The sequence below is a fragment of the Astatotilapia calliptera genome, chromosome 1, assembly GCF_900246225.1.
Source record: "Astatotilapia calliptera chromosome 1, fAstCal1.2, whole genome shotgun sequence".
NCBI lineage: Eukaryota > Metazoa > Chordata > Actinopteri > Cichliformes > Cichlidae > Astatotilapia > Astatotilapia calliptera.
In genome coordinates, this window is record NC_039302.1 from 35,751,618 (window position 1) to 35,766,841 (window position 15,224).

Genomic DNA, 15,224 nt, shown 5'->3' on the forward strand with positions numbered 1-15,224 from the left:
CTGTTTTATCCCTGCAGCGTGTTGGACCGTAGCCAATCAGAAGTGTCTTACAGTTTCCTCCTCAAGTTATCAGAGCTCAGGCGATCGTGGGATTCTCACGACCCTGACGAGCAGCTCTGTGATTGGCTGAAAAACGTAAAAAACCAAAATGTTGACGACTGTTTTACTCGGGAACATCTATAGGTGCTCATGTAGTTTTATCAAAACCCAAGTTTGTTAAATTAAGCAGATGGAAAATTCAAGAAAACGATGAGAAACGAGGCTGAAAACAGGTTTAATTTCCTGCTGTTTAAATACAAACAATGTACTGCAATCAAACCAAGTATATGGAGTGTATATATGTTTAATCAAAACCAGATTATATACAGAAACGAGTCATATTCAGCAGTATCTTAACTGCATTTTAACTTGTCTTCATAGTATATAGTTATCTTTATTTGCTTTGCTTTGTGTTTTCCATCATGTTTCTGTATTTATCTCCTGTTTAAAATGCATACGTGCTCGCTCTGCGGTAATCTACCGCTGCTTATAAATGTAATCTCGGAATAAACGCGTCTCGATATGACATATTGTTTTTCTATTAGTGGAGCTTCAGTTTAGAGCTGGAACAACGCAGCTCAGTGTGAATGAATCAGCTTTTGATTTGAGTGTGTCGTGCTTGCTAAATCCACTTGGAGTAACAGATGAAATAAATAGAATTTCTATTGAATAACAGAGCACCAGATATCTGTGGTCTAATAAAACTATTAGGCACCCATCACTTTATTTATTGGGAAACAAAATGATTCATGTTTCTGTGAATCAGATACTACACAACATTTTTTTTTGTATAAATTAAATGATAAAACCCTTTTTGTACCTTGATTAAGAGTGCAGTATTTATTTATTAGTCTCTTTTCCCCTGTCATGTCTATGTTATTCTACTAACACTGTTAATGCTTTGTTTAACCTTAAGGCTTAACCTTTTAATGGAGAATTGCAGGGATTAAAACATCATTTTTATGATGCTAAACAAGATAAATTCAATTATTTTAACCTTCAAATCACCACAAGTGGACATTTATGACTCAGCTGTATGTTAAAATGTGCTGTTGTGATCATTTAATGGGAAAATGCTCCCTGTCAGTTTCAGTTTTCACAGGTATTATATTTTATTATATTAGTGTAGCTAAAATTACAGGGAGTATCATAGGGTGTGTTTGTTGATTGATTTGCTTTGAATTTGTTTAACTATTTTAAAATTTGTCATTATTTCCACAGTTATGGTTTAATAAAGTGTGAAGTAACAAACTATGCAGAAAGAGTGGGACTAATTGTTGTTCATCAAACTTTTACCTGGTCACATATTCATATTATAAATACTAGCCAAAGGTAATGAATAATTTACTCAAACTTGCCATAGGTTTTATCATGTTTTCACTAGTGATACATATAATATTTGTTTTGTAAGAAGTAACTGACACAGACTGTTTAAATAAATGTAAATGTGTTTGAACAATTTGGTTTTTACCTCTTTTTTTTGCATAAATAAAATAAACTCCCCTCCTTTAGTTCATTAAAATATCTGGGTTGCTTAATGGTTGAGCAAACAGTCTATTTCCACCAGGCTGACGGTGCACGCTGCATATTTAGACAGTACAGTCGGGCAGCTGTGACTCTGACATGTTGCTTTCGTGAGATTATTAATAAGATGTGAACCAAGAAAAGTAACACATTTAAAATTAGCATTAAAAATATGAACATTTTAACTGCCAAAAGTTTCTGTTGTTTCAAGTTTTTCTAACACAAAAATGTGAATCACTTTCATACAGTATCTCAACTGACTGGCTTTGGTTTAAAATTCACTTGATTCAGTTCTGTTTATCTGGACCACAGTGTTTATTTGGATCTCTTTTTTTAATTCTGCCTGGGCTATTAAAGTGCTTCACCTCAGAATATCAGGATCCAGATCCAGCCTCTGCTGGTCCTGAAAGTGTTGCTGTGAAACGCTCGATTGTCAGCACCTGAAGATTGGGAAACCTTGTTTCCATGCACCAGGTTAATGATTGGTCAGAGTGAGGCAGGTGGAGGAAGATCACTCATTGGTTCATCTAATCTCAAAGGCTCTATGACAAACATTTTTCTCAGCTTTTTGTACTTTTTGTACTTTTGCCGAGGACTGCTGTATCACTTCTCCTGAAATCCACCACGATAACTGCAGTAAGACTTCTCTGACACCAGGGGGCAACACGGAGTCAACAAAGACTTCAGCCACGTTGGATCCTGCGCGCTGCGTGTGAGTCTTTTAAACTTTCTTAATGAATTTGTAATAAATGATGAACATTAACATTTTTTCCTTTTGTTGTTGCTCCAGAAAAAATGTCACTGCAGTTAAAATCTTTTCTTTTTCAAATCAAACCTGTCCCATAACCAATTATTGTTTTTATAAATGTATAAAAACAATAATTTATAATTTATAATGTATAATTAATTAAAATAATTAATGAAAGCAAAGAAAGAGACACACTCACACACACACACACACACACACACAGAGACATAGAGACACACACACACACACACACACACACACACACACACACACACACACACACACACAGAGACACAGAGAGAGACACACACACACACACACACACACACACACACACACACACACACACACACACACACACACACACACACACAGAGAGAGAGACACACACACACAGAGAGAGAGAGAGAGAGAGTCTGATTAAATCTCCTGAAACGTTTTCTAAGAAGCTCACATGCAGCAAATTCAGGAACTTCAAGATTAATTAAAACTTTAACAAAACAAAGTCAAAAGTTAATGATTAGTCTGGTTGTCCTCTAATTTAAGTCCCATTTATCCTCTTTAAGGCCTTTGAGGTGATTTCATGTCAGTCAGCGTTTTAAGGGCATTTATGTCCTGATTCCTTTTTTTTTAGAGCTTATGACTCCTGGGTTCTCAGTTAAGAGTTTTCTTATTGGATAATGTGCTGAGTTTCAGGTAATGTTTATTTTCTATTATTTTTCTGCTTTGGGTCTTTTAGTTTTGTGTCTTGTTATCTTTGTTAGGCTGCGTATCTCATGTTAAATCTCCTTTAGTGTAGGTTTCATGTTTTGCTACTTCAGATCTTATTTTGCCAGTTTCTCATCTTGTGTGCCCTCGGTTCAAACTCAGGGCTTTCTTGACTGAGAAAAACAGAAGATATAGATTCAGGAAAGCCAGACAAAAAAACCTTGGGGCTGGTTTATCTAATCTCTGTTTGGAGGATCCCTGCCTTTAAACTCCTGCAGGAAAAACTGAGCAGCAACCTCTGGATCTGAGAAATTAAGCCAAGTCAGAAATGTTAGTAACTGCAGTTCCTCCAGGGCCTACTTGAAGCTGCCTGCCGTCAGTCTCTCATAGATTCACTTGTCTACAGGAGGAATAGAGACTTTTACAGCGTGGTTCAAAACACTAAGTTTTATTGAACTTCTAAAATTGAAATAGGGGTTACATTAAGGTCAATTTAATGGTGACACACCCCCTCTGTGGCACAGCATTTTTGCACCTTGTTCCAAATATTAAGACATTCTATTGTACAAAAGCCAGCACCACTTACAGGGCACTTTCCTAAAGACTGGCTTTTATTCAGTGGCTGCAAAGAAACCAGAGAAGTGACAGCCAACCTTTTGCTGCCAACTCTTTCCCCAAATGGAAGAGAATGAAAAAAAAAAACTCTAATAAATAACACATTCTTTAAAAATCTGCATGAGACATGATAATGAGACTCCTACAATGGCTTAAAATTGTTAGAATTGTCAAGTGTGACTCAGAAGAGATGTGCCTCTCTTAGGGTGAACGGGTGTACTGAGCTCAAAAGAAGCAGCGCAAGTAACAGTTAACAGCAGTTTTAAAGGTCAGAAATGGGGGATAAATAAATGTAAGACCATAACCGTAAGCTTTAGCTTTTTTCTGTGCTTGTTATATTTTCCAGATAGGTTGGGAAAGTTGCACACAAATATATTAGCTTTCATTGGCTGAATGCAAAACTTGTAGCTTGCAAACTCTGCTGTGTTTTTTATTTGGATATATCAGCGTTTCAGATCACCGTCAGCTTATTCTGAACTGTTCCCATTAACACAGGCCGCCTGCTGGGCTTCACCTTAATCAACCTCTCCATGATGTGTGGGCTGAAAATGTGTTTTGCAGTGTTTTTAATGCAGGCCACATTATTTATCTGATCAATTATATAAACTGGTGTTCTAGTTTTGATGACTGAAACTCACTAAAACTGAGTGAAACAGCTGACAGCAAACTAAAACCGTCGTGATACTTCACACTCTGAGTTTGTCAGCAGCTGCTTGTCAACACCCACATTACTCTTTCAGTAATCTCATTTATTCTAGCTAGAATTTCCGTTGTTTCTGGAAATTTGTAGAAATTAATTTGAGAGAAGGCGGCTCAGTGAGCTGAAAAATGACATCGGCAGTTCGTCGGAAGTAAAAGCAAATGAGGAGAGTTCAAAGCACCGACTCAGCACTTTGTCTTGTTCATAGAAAATTTAATTTTGGGCTCACTGGTGATCTGACACGATGACTCTTGTCAGTAAACACAAAGTGGCACCAAACTTTACTGCAGACAGTTAAAAGATTTATTCTGTTCTCTGTTAGAACCAAAGTGAACCACAGGTGTGGGGTTTGAATGTGTTGGAGCATTTCTGGGTAGAGTCGGCACGTTCGCCTTGTGCCTACTTGCATCGTTAGATGAGTTGGTCATTTCAAATTGGCTTTAATATGAATGCAAAACATGAATGTCACTCCCTGTCCAGGGTGTACTCTGATTTTATTCCTCCAAACCATCTGGGACAGGCTCCAGGCCCTCTGTAACCACCCTGAATTGAATGAGTATAAGAAAAATGGATGGATAGAGCAGTCTAAATGTTTTTCAACTTTGAATAAGGCACTGTATAGTATAATTTGATTCAATTAAACTATATAGATAGCACCAAATCACAGCTACAGTCACCTCAAGGCACTTTATATTTTTTTAAAATACAGAGAAAAACCCAACAATCAGGTGATACCCTATGAGCAAACACTTGGCGACAGTGGGAAGGAAAAACTCCCTTTTAACAGGAAGAAATCTCCTGCAAAACCAGGCACGGGGAGGGGCGGGGCCATCTGCTGCGACCGGTTGGGTGTGAAAGAAGGGAAACAGGACAAAGACACGCTGTGGAAGAGAGCCAGAGATTAATAATAACTAATTAAATTCAAAGTAGTGAATAAACACATAGTGAGTGAAGAAGAAACATCATGGGAATCCCCCAGTAGCCAAAGCCAATTGCACCATAACTATTCAGGGTCACCTGGTCCAGCCCTAACTATTATCAAAAAGGAAAGTTTGAAGCCTAATCTTGAAAGTAGAGATAGTGTCTGTCTCCTGAATCCAAACTGGAAGCTGGTTCCACAGAAGAGGGGCCTGAAAACTGAAGGCTCTGCCTCCCATTCTACTTTCAAATACTCGAGGAACAACAAGTAGGCCTGCAGAGCGAGAGCGAAGTACTCTAATAGGGTGATATGGTACTACAAGGTCATTACGATAAGATGGGGCCTGATTATTTGAGATGTTTTTTTGTTTTTTTTTATGAGAAGGATTTTAAATTTGATTCTGAGAGCCAGTGAAGAGAAACCAGTATGGGTGGAATCTGCTCTCTCTTTCTAGTCCCTGTCAGAACTCTTGCTTAAGTGTTTCAGATTAACTGGAGTCTTTTCAGGGAGTTTTAGGGCTGATGATAATGAACTACAGTAGTCCAGCCTAGAAGTAATAAATGCATGCACTAGTAACTAGTGTCATGGGAGACCACGGCAATACCATCCAGAGTAGGGCTGGGTATCGTCACTGATTTCTAGAATCGATTCGATTCCAATTCACAAGGCCCTGAATCGATTCGATCCACGATTCGATTTAATTCGATTCGATTCAATTGGATTTGAATCTGGGAAATTTTGCCTCAGTCAGAAATATTATAATTCAGATCATTACATTTACATATTTTTGTATCTATAAAAAGGAAGCTGACACTTTCGAGACTTTATCAAAGCTGTGAGCATCACAGCAGAGGCCTTTGTGTCAAAGTAGCTGAAGATAAAACACAGAAAAACATGAAGCTGATTTTCCTGGCCTGGGATTTTATAAAAATATTCCACAGTACATCAAAAACGAAAGAAAACCATTAATCAGCATATGAACATTACCTCGGAAGTTACAACGGTTTTATTAGAGACACGGCATTTTGCATTTTGCATAATTTTAAAAAGTTTAAATTTGTTCAGAAGCCTGTTGAACGGCAGAAATTAGGTTTTCTTTTTGGAAGTAAGTAAAAGGAAAAAAAAGAGAGAGAGAGCTGTGCATGAAGTGTGGTGGAAGCAAAACAGCAAACGTAAGAGGGAATCCATGACGATGTTTATGTGAAGCGTAGTTTGGATCTTCTTTTGCTGCTGGTTCAGTCAGTATTGTTTGGAGAGAGATAAAACTAAAAACGGCGTGAACACAAAGCGCGGACCCGCCGAAACATCAGAATCGGCGAGCTGTCGGCTTTCAGCCCCGACCGTGTCCGTGCCGTCGGTGAGAAAGGCGACATCTCACTGATTCTGATCGGCGGGTCGGCGCTTTGTGTTTACGTCTTTGTGCAGAATCCGTGTTCCTGCTCTCTATTACTGTTTTAAATGTTTGGTGGTTGTCGAAATTTTGTGACGTTTCACCTGAGATTCTGGAATTTCAGGCAAAATACATTTATATAAAAAAATCGATTCAGGATTTTAATGAATCGATATCACGTTATCCAAGCCCGAATCGATTTTAATCGATGAATCAATTATTAAAACCCACCCCTAATCCAGAGTATCCCAGAAAGTTGATTTTGTTCATTTGGGCCTTGCATTTTCAGTGGTAGTGGCTTTGTCACCCTTCCCAGTGGCTTCTTCAGTCGAGACACAAATGAAGATGAAGATTTAACTTTCTGGGATTTCAGCACGTTTCTATGATTTTTAGAGCCGAGTACAATAACCTCAACAATCAGAGGTCATCCAGGTCTTTAGGTCTTTAAGACATTCCTGCAGTTTAGCTAATTTATGTGTCGAGTCATGGAATAATAAATCTGGGTATCATCTGCATAGCAATGAAAATTAGATTAGATTAGATTAGATTAGATAGAACTTTATTAATCCCTCGGGTGGGTTCCTCTGGGAAATTCGATTTCCAAAAAAGCATATATATATATATATATATATATACACACACACACACACACACACATATATATAAATACAGAGACAATATAAATAAAATATACGAAGGGGATAAATAGAATAAATAGGAATAAAAAATAAAAATACAAGTGAATTGCACATTTCAAGTATTGAGTCTATTGCACTGTTGACTATTTACAAAAAGTATTGCACAAAAGGTATTGCACAGTGAGGTGAAGAGGCACTACAGCTTAGTTGTTCCCTCCTTTGTCCTCCTGTTTCCCCTCCCTCTCCCCTCCAGAGAGGAGTTAAACAGTCTGATGGCGTGTGGGACAAAGGAGTTTTTAAGTCTGTTAGTTCTTGTCTTGGGGAGAAGCAACCTGTCACTGAACAGACTCTTCTGATTGTTTATGGCCGTGTGCAGAGGATGTCTGGCATTGTCCATAATGTCCAGCAGTTTCTTTAATGTCCTTTTCTCTGCCACTGTCACCAGAGTGTCCAGCTTCATGCCGACCACAGAGCTAGCCTTCCTGATCAGTTTCTCCAGCCTGGATGAGTCCTTCTTTGCTGTGCTGCTCCCCCAGCACACCACAGCATAGAAAAGTACTCCAGCAACCACCGACTGGTAAAACATCCTCAGGAGCTTCCTGCAGATGTTAAAAGACCTCAGCCTCCTGAGGAAGTACAGTCGGCTTTGGGCTTTTTTATACAGGTGCTCTGTGTTGCATGACCAGTCCAGTTTATTGTCCACCCACAGCCCGAGGTACTTGTACTTGTTGACCACCTCCACCTCCTCCCCCTCTATCTGAACCGGCAGTGGACCTGCTCTAGACCTCCTGAAGTCCACAACCAGTTCCTTAGTCTTTGAGGTGTTGAGTTGCAGGTGGTTTGTGTGACTCCATGCGACAAAGTTCCTCACCAGACTTCTGTACTCCTCTTCCTGATCATCCCAGATACACCCCATGATGGCCGTGTCGTCTGCAAACTTCTGAATATGGCATAATTCAGAGTTGTAGCAGAAGTCAGAGGTGTACAGGGTGAAGAGAAGAGGGGACAGCACAGTTCCCTGTGGTGCTCCTGTGCTGCTGACCACTGTGTCAGACGTGATCAGCAGCACAGGAGCACCACAGGGAACTGCGCCTTCTAATTATACTGCTGAAGGGAAGCATGGATAATGTAAACAGAATTGCTTATTCGCTGCTGCTTTTAAATTAAAATTGATTAGGTAGTAGAAGAGATTTAAAGAGTGTAGCTGCTTTGTGTATGCCCATCTTCAGTTAAACTGTAGTCACATGCTGACCTCCTGACATATGTGGAGCTCTTAACGATGGAAAAGTCTGTCTTTAAGCCCTAGTCTAGTAGAAATCGCTCATATTCTGAGTCCTCTCTGAAGGGGTGTGAAGCAACAGGGTGTTGGCTTTCGGCTGTCGATGGTCCTGAAAATGAAAGCATCCACTGCCTGTTTTATTAGGAAAGTTATTATTATTTATTGATTTACTCATTCACAGCTGAAAAGGTACTCCAAAGTGAGCAGAGCTTAAAAACCAAAGGTAACATCACGCTCAAATGTTGCACACTATATCTTTATTAAATGTTTCCAGGAAATACACATGGCCGGACTGCTTCTGAGAATCCTGCCTGATCAATAATGATTATATTTGAAGTGGATAACAAATGGTGGCCGGGGGCTGGGGGGCTTGTTTAAGCTCTTCTTTGTGCAGAGATGAAAATAAAATGTCAGAGTCAATCTGTAGATTTGTTGTTGGCTTGTTTTAACCGGAGTCAAATAAACAGATGATTCAGTTCAGACGGCAGGTCATCAGGGACTCAGCCTCTGTTTCCATGGTAACTGGTCTCCAGCTCTTGATGCTGACTGTAAGCAGGGGCCTACAGCACATTACCTATATGATTCATTTTGATTTCAGCATTATAAGACCTGTGATTTGTGTTTTCCCCAGTTTGCTGCTGCAGGCGTGAAGCTGCTGCGGCTCCTCTGATTGACTTCGTGACGTGAGAACAACATCAGAGTGAAGATAATGAAAGCTGGCAGGGGAAATGGCCCAAATCAGCGGTGTTCCTGCACTCAGAAAAAAAAAAGAATTTCATGTTTTAATTCAGCAATGAAAGCTCTGAAAGTTTTACAGCATCAGAAAAGCAGAGTGTGGTAACAGAACAGCAAAAGAACAAACAAAACAAAAAAAAGATTTCATGTTTTAAACGGTAAAGACTAACAGAAGCGCCGGATTTTACTTTTATGTACCCCTCATTCTAGTAAAAACAGTCAAAGCTTGGACACATTGTGTTTGTTGGAGTCCTGGAACATGCAGCATTCAGAGACTGAACCAGTGCCGAGGCTGGTACTGGTTCCTGCTGCCATTTAAATGCTGTTGCTCTACTTCGCGCTGCCCCTTCAAAGGAGGAGACTGCTGCTGTGTTTTTGTCTCCACTGACGAATGGCGATGCCTGAAAAGACGCCTAATCTGTCAAATTTAATTTGCAAATGCAGCATATTATTAATATTCATCTGATGCTGCAGCCACCAGCATGGCTCTGTTTTATATTTCAGAAAGTCCAATCAACAACAGCTCCTGAACAGTCAGTGGTATCTAAAGAGATTTTAAAATTCTTTCTTCCTGTCTCACAGGCAGCAGGCTCTGCAGGAGCAGCGTCTCTCCAGGCCCCATCATTTGTTCTTTTGAATTAATTAATTCTTAATGCATGCAAAAATTTGGTTAATCACATTATGTTTCTTTTGAAATCCTATCCTTTCAGTTGTTGTACAGCGGCTTGAACAAGAATTTTCCTCCTTCTTGATTTATTAGTGTTTTACATATTTGTCATACTTGCATGCTTCAGATCAAACAAATTCTAACGTTAATCAAAGATAACCTGAGTAAATACAAAATGTAGGTTTGAAGAAATCTATTTCATTTATTAAGGATTTTTTTTACCAAACCTAGCTGGCCCTGTGCGAAAGTCACTGCCCCCTTATACCTAATAAGTGGTTGGCAACAAAAACTGCAACCAGACATGTGTGATAACTGGCACTGAGTCTTACACATTGCTGGTGAGGAATTTTGGCCCACTCTTCCTTGCAAATTGTTTAAATCCAGCCACACTGGAGGGATTTCAAGTATGAACGGCCTATTTAAGGCCAAAGCATCTAAAATGGTTCGGAGTCAGACTTTGACTAGGCCTCTCCAAAATCACAGGTGGACGTGCTGGTGTGTTTTGGGTCCGATGAAAAACCCAAGTGCACTTGAGCCAGACCTTCTCTGACGTTTTGAGGAGAGAGAACAGAATTCATGATTCCATCAGCTGGAGCAAGTGTCCAGGTCCTAAAGCAGCAAAGCAGTACCAGACCATCATGCTACCACCACCAAGTTTGACTGGTGGTATTATGGGTATGTTTATGAAATGCTGGATGTGTTTTTATGTGTGATTTGAACTCAAAAGGTTCAGCTTTTGTCACATCAGTCCAAATATTTTCCAAACTTGGAGATTTTTAAGATGTTTTTTGGCAAATGTGAGACAAACCTTTGTGTTCTTTTTTGTGAACAGTGTTCTTTTTTTTACCAGGCTCTTTCTTATTGTTGAATCATGACCTCTGACCTTAACTGAGGCAAGTGAGGGCTGCAGTATTTTAGATGCGGTTCTGAGTTTTGTGACCTCCTGAATGAGTCGTTGATTTGCTCTTGGTGTAATTTTGGGAGGCTAGCTACTCGGGAATAAGTTCATCACTGTTACAAGTTTTCAACACTTTTTGATGATCAGATTGTTCAGAATGAACAACGGGCTGTGAGGTCAGTTCCTGGATCATGATCCAGGAACTGACCTCACAGCCCGTTGTTCATTCGGTGGGCTGGTTTCCGATGTTGTGCAAATGTCCTGTTTATAAGGCTGGGGAAAGCTGCGGTCAGCTGAGAACAAAGAAGTCACTTGGATGAGTGACGAAACGTTTCTGCCACTGAAAACGCTGCGTCCAGATGAACAGAATCAACCTTTGGGGTCTTCACCATGGCTCACTGGAGTCTCACAGCCTTAGAAATGGCTTCGTAACCCTTTCCAGGCTGATAGATGTCACTGACTTTCTTTCTCAGTTGTTCTCGAGCTTCTTTAGATCAAGGAATGATGTTTCTTTTTGAGATCTTTTAACCTACAAAAATCAAAAGCTCTAAGATATCAGGACATGGGTAAATTTTTTTTTCATTCACATAATATGTTCATATGTTTGCATCTAATTATTTTGCTTACTCCAAGATATCAGTGCATTTATGATATGTTTACTTTCTTCATATGTGGTTTGTTTGTTGCACAGTGGTGTGAGTTATCTTTGAGGGAGCTGAGCTCACAGCTGGCTGCTTAGTTGAACTAATTTCTGAGTTATTGCATCTTTTTCTTCTTCTTCTTCCTTTGGGGGTATTCAAAAGTAAGGACACTAGTGTCATAATAAGCTGCAGAGAGGACCCAGCAGGCTGGTTGAACAATAATACGTAAGCTTTTTATTAACTAAAAACTAGAATTCCCAGAAGGCAATAAAAACAGGAATCCTAGAAAGGTTTGACGTAACAAGGGAGAAACAAGAGTAAGATACGTCAAGAACAAGCAGATAAATGTGCACACAAATGCACAGACAAACACAGACAAACACACCACTACCACCTCTCACTCACAGTCATGTTATTAAATGTCTGATGCCATAAATCAGACAGGAAATGAACCCTGTCATTGGTAAACATGTTGTCTGATCACCTTCTGCTTTGTTGATTACGTCAGGTTTTAATCACATTTACTCTCCATGAGAGTGCTATCAGCTGCACGAAGAGAAAAATATAGTTATCAAGTGGAAAAAGCATCAGTGCATCTGCCCATCTCAGACTCCCAGTGACTGTCAGTCTGTCTGTGGCCTTCTCAGCCTTCAGCTCACTCATTACTACTGACAATACGTTTTTTAACTGGGTTGAAAATACACAATTTGATTGTTATTAAAGTTATTCCATTTCCTACAAATGTTTCCTATAATTGTATGTATCTCTGACAGATGAATAAAATTCTGTTTCCAGCAGCAGGATGGAGTGCATGGCCCTGACTCTGAATGAGCTGCACTGATGATGTGATGTTTAACAGGTCCTGCCTGAAGGTTGCAGGTTTGTTGGAAATACAAAAAAAAGAAGAAGTGTGTGTGTGTGTGTGTGTGTGTGTGTGTGTGTGTGTGTACACACTGGTCCTTTTTAATTACATGAACAATAATAATATTAATCATGGTGGCGCTTTCAGGCTCAGCTGGGTGAGCTGCTGCTTAAATTAATCTGTTATGCTAGCGCTGCCTCTCCCCGGTCTGTCACCTGTGACATGCGTCAACTTTATCAGGAAAGCATTACAGCTCTGCAGCAACTTCTCAAAGCTTCCACATTTTCAGTTTTAATTAGTGGAACAGCAACTCCAGGAAGTGGGATTTGCTGAATTTTAAAGCCCAGTTCATAAGTGATAGGCTCATTTAAATAAAACCAATTTTCCACTGCACACAAATGACACGTGATTTTTGATTTCATGTTACAGATTCAAGTTTATTTAGCAGTTGCTGCAAAGTCACAACAAACAGGAGAAACATTTTCACCACACATTAGAACAGTTGATTATGACTGCAGAATATTTGTATTAGCAATTTTAGTAGCATTATTCTTTAAAACTAGCTGAACAAATTATGAATGAGCTCTTTTTAGTGTCAAAGAAACATGAGGGGTACTTCCCAAAGTGGGACCTGCACAGGTCCACATGTCCTCCTGAGTCATGCTGCTCACTGCGATAGCCAAAGATATGCTAAACTACTCTGAACCGAATAATTAATCTAAGCTTGCACTGCAAGAACTAATCTGGGGTATGTGTGTCGAAGGTTTTCATTATGAAATTGTATGAATTAATGTAAGTTATAGTTGAAGCACAGAATTCAGCTGAAGCTCACAGTGACTTTACTGGGCAGGCCTATCCTTAACCATAATTCGTAACCTATGAAAACACTTAGTTATATTTAGAGTGCACACTTTTAATTAAAGGTCCTGGTCTGTTAACCTACTTTCTTATTTTGTCTTAACTTCTTTCTCTTGTTTTCTTTGCACTGGGGGGTACAGCTGCTGAGGGAGTGAAAGGAGCAGATCGGTACTGGCTGTTAAATACATGAAGTTATGAATGGATTGTACCAATTTTTGCGATATCATGGGTGGAAGAGATGATGAAACTAGTTACTTTAAATATGTTGTTCATATCATTTGACTTAGTTATTTAGATATTTTGGGTTTGATAACCATTAAGTGAAAGTAATAATTGAAAAGTAAGTTATTTTATTTCGTTTTTTGTAATCAGGTCATGTATTAGTGCGTGTCACCAATACGTGCTCAAGTTTATCTGATCAACACGTATTCAAGCTCCCATTCTTCTCTTGGATGTTAGGTGAGTTTATCTGAGCAGTTAGTTTATTACTCAGTTATATGTTAGCACTACAACGTAAGTTTTGTTTTGTTTATCTCCTTTAAAAGCTCCACCAAAACCAAAAATCTGACTTTTTTTGTTTAATTATTTTACATTTTCTGTAAAAAATTTTTTTTTAAACTACATGACTTTCCTCATGCTTGACCAGCTCAAGTAACAGTGACTGACTGATGTTGCACAACATTAAATTAAGTAAAGTTTTGTCCAAATATAATCTTATAAGCTGTATAAAAGTATAAGTACGAAAGCATAAAAAAAACCTTAATTACACAACAATATCTGTGTTCATTTAACATAAACAGCACTAGCGAGGCTGGTAAATATAAAATGGTAACTGACCCATTCAGAGCACCAGGTAGCAGAAACCAAACAGGTCCAAAAGTAATGAGGCAATGCGAGAGGAAGTGATATGTTGATTCATCAACAGGTTTTAACCTGGGTTACACGTTTATTATACTAGGAAAAAATATTAGGAACACTTTTCAATATGCAGTGAACCACCTCCTACTGCAACTTTAATGAGCATAAAAGAACAAAACTGGAATCTGTGCTGTTGTTTTGGGTTTCATTAGACTGCGTATGTGTTCTTAATAAAGTGGTTGGTTTAAAATATGGATTATTAACAGGCCACGGCTCCTACTTAGTTCTCCACAGCATCCTGAGCACAGGTGTGTTGCTCTGAAGCAGAACTGTACTTTTTCTCAGGCTTCTTGGTTCAGTAAAGACTGCAGGTTGAGAAGCACTCGTAGAAAATGTGTGATGTAATGTGTGATAATGTTATCTCACCAGATAAAACATAATCTGTGCGTGCAATGATCCACAGTTAGACTTATCAGCACGAGAGGATTTTAGTGTAACCGAGTTTAAAAGTTTAAAAGTGATCAGATATAGTCCGATTTTAGACTCACAGAAACTTTATCTTCGTTTTTTAAACTAAATATTGACGTAAATGAAACGCTGTGGTGACTCATAGCAGACAGTAAAAGCTCAGCGTGTACGAAGTGCCATCGAAATCAATCGAACTTGAGACACGCCTCGAAACTTCTGAACGGGAAATGGCAAACAAATTGCTCAACAAAATAAAAGCCTCGTTGGTCAAGACAGCTGGGAGCGACACAGAAAGTTTTGAGGAGGAGAAACATCACGAAACCCAGGTCACTGATATTCTGTTAGTTATTAGGAGAGAAAAACAGATACGAATAAATAAAAAAGCACTTTAAACCTATCAAAGAACATAAACAGAATCTATATTGTATAAACATGAGTTGATACAAAAATGGACAAAAAATAATGAGGAAAAAGCACAAAATATCAAACCAACTCTTAGTAGTTCAGCTTCATTCCTGCTCATTTTTGCAAAAGGTCGAACTCTTACACTCCACACTCATAGCGTTTAACTATATAAAGTGACCAGAAACCTATTATACAAGAATATACAGTGACAACAACAAATGCCATGCACTTTAGTCTCTATATCACAACATGTTAAAAAGTGACATTATCTC